The sequence below is a fragment of the Pongo pygmaeus genome, chromosome 1, assembly GCF_028885625.2.
Source record: "Pongo pygmaeus isolate AG05252 chromosome 1, NHGRI_mPonPyg2-v2.0_pri, whole genome shotgun sequence".
Taxonomy (NCBI): Eukaryota; Metazoa; Chordata; class Mammalia; order Primates; family Hominidae; genus Pongo; species Pongo pygmaeus.
In genome coordinates this window covers 137,128,275-137,130,942 of record NC_072373.2, presented here as the reverse complement: position 1 = coordinate 137,130,942, position 2,668 = coordinate 137,128,275, and the positions used below count along the sequence as shown (strand labels likewise).

General features: G+C 39.0%; 1 non-coding gene across 1 annotated transcript; it reads right to left on the bottom strand.

Moving 5' to 3' along the window:
- Positions 1–622: 622 nt before the first annotated feature.
- On the bottom strand, positions 623–729 carry LOC129023190 (U6 spliceosomal RNA). The gene has a single exon (XR_008496700.1). It is a non-coding gene; the product is annotated as a U6 spliceosomal RNA (small nuclear RNA).
- Positions 730–2,668: the final 1,939 nt, after the last annotated feature.

Sequence of the window (2,668 nt, the reverse complement as noted above, 5' to 3'; positions counted from 1 at the left end):
AGAATGATAAGAATTTGAAGGGAAATTATAATTTATTGTTATTTCCTTAACACTTGGCCTAGAGAAGGTAATCCATAAACATTTCTTAAGAGAATAAAAGAATGAATGAATAAATGAGGCTTCCAAGAAGATAAGAAGTATAAAAATAAAATAGGTTTTAAAAAGAGCTTTTACCTTGAAAGCAGCATTCAAAATCTGAAATAGTTGATGAATGACAATCTTTATTTTGTTCTTTATTCTTATCAGTACATTCCCTGAAGAAGTGCTGGGTTTTTTTGGAATAGTTCTTCAAGAAAATGAAACACCTATAATAATTTGGTGCTAAGATTTTGTCTGACTTAAGGCATAACACTTTAATTCTGGATCTTGAAATTCCTCCTAATGAAAATGTTGCACTAAAAGACATATTGAGAATTCACAGTGACTGCAGCAATAATGTCAGAAATGAACATCTTATGAGACCTATCACATGGAAATTACTGAAGGAGTCACCTTATTGTGGTGGATTATAGACTTCAGGAGGATATGAACTTGTCCTGAGACCATCTGATGACATTTTCAGTCTCTGGCAATAGTCTCTGGGATTTTGTATAAACTGTCAATGTCATAATATACAGATTTTAAAAATATGGAATGCTTCACGAATTTGCATGTCATCCTTGTGCAGAAGCCATGATACTCTTCTCTATATGGTTCCATTTTTAGTATATGAGCTGTCAAAGCGAGCATGACAATGTCATAATATTAAAATAGTATTTCACAAATAGGGTTTCCCTACTCTCTTAATTTTGTGTATAAGAATATGCCGTGTTCTCCACAGAAGAGGAAAATCGGGTAGAAACATAACGCAGCAAGAGATTACCTGGTGGCACTACCAGAGCACTGTTTACTGGGTGATTTCTAGTGCTTTCTTCCTTCTGATGACTAACCCTAAGCACTCCCCAATTTTCTTGAGCACAAGAATAACCATCCAAGTCCAGGAAACATTCGATTCTCTCAGATGACAGTAAAGATTCTTAGAGAACCCAGATGTTTCCTTGCTGATCACCCCCAGTAAAATCCAGTTAGAACCAACAAGTTCAGAAAATGTAATAAGGATTCCAAACTTCTTGTGGAGCATATTCTTCATCTTTTCCTGAGTTTTTTCCTGCTTTTCAATGTTTCGTTGTTGCATTATAGTGGTTAGGAGCTCTACAAGAACCACTGAAAACAGATAGGCTCTCTTTGTTTAGTTCTGCCACTTTTTAGCTGTATGACCTTGGGCCAGCTATTTAAAATCTCTATGCCTCAGTTTCATCTTCAGCAACAAGAGGATTAAATGGGGTTATGTGTTATAAAGTGCTCAGCATGATGCTTAGCACAGAGTAGGCACTGGACTCATGTAGAAGTCTGAAAAAGATGTCTAAAATGTCCTGCTATAAGGTCGTATATGATTACTTTTTTTTTTTTTTTTGAGACAGAGTCTTGCTCTGTGGCCCAGGCTGGGATGCAAGGGCTCTATCTTGGCTCACTTCTACCTCTGCCTCCTGGGTTCAAGCAGTTCTCACGTCTCAGCCTCTTGAGTAGCTGGGATTAAAGGCGTCCACCACCATGCCCCGCTAATTTTTTTGTATTTTTCATAGAGACAAGGTTTCTCTATGCTGGCCAGGCTGGTCTCAAACTCCTGACCTCAGGTGATCCGCTTCCCTCTGCCCCCGAAAGTGCTGGGATTAAAGGTGTGAGCCGCTGCGCCCAGCCCGATTACTCTTGTTATTGAACAAATCAATGGAGAGCCAGCATCTTCAACAAACCTTCTCAAAAAGCTTTAGGTAAAAATTTATTTTTGAGTTATGGGGAAATGAGCTTTTCCACACAAATTAATTTTCTTAGTAAACAAAACTAGTCCCTTTAAGGCACCAACTCTTGTAAAACTGTTGACCATTGTTACATTAATAGAGATCTTTTTGAACTATGACACCCATGTCTCTGTTTTATGAAACTCTGTAATGAATATCATCTAACTATTGATGCTGTAGGATTATACAATACAGAATCACATACCTGACATCTCGGAGTGGGCCGAGTATGGCCTGCTAATACCAGAAAGGAGAAGAGAACCAGCATTGAACACATCCGCTGGGATGGACTGGAACTTGGTGATGCTGATAGGGCCAACAGGTGTTCAAAATAGTTCCAGGTATCAGGCTATAGTTCGTGAAAGCAGTTGTCAGTGTTGGATCAGACAGCAGCTGGATAGAGTCAAGCTGACACAGAATCAAGTACTTCAGAGGGAGAGACTCTGAAATTCAGGCCAGCAGGTTGCAGGTGGTAACTGGGAAGTCCGTTCAAAGACTGTCAGGGTCTATAGCCACCACCTGTATGAAGGCAAAATTTAGTTTCCAGTTGCCTGCACAGCACAGTTATCTCTAGTTATAAGAATAAGGACTCACAGAAAGAGCTCAAGGTCACAGAGTATGTGGCTGGAGTTGGTTAAAAATCTTTCTCAGGTGGGAAAAGTTTGGGTAACTTGCCCAAGGTCATGCTGTGAAGGTGCACACCCAGAATTCTATCACAGGCGAACTCCCTATCTGTTTCTGCTACTTAGCTCTATTCATTTTAAAATAAAACAAACGTTTTACTATTTTGGCAAACATAGAAATGACTGGATTTGTTTTTGTGATTATAAGGA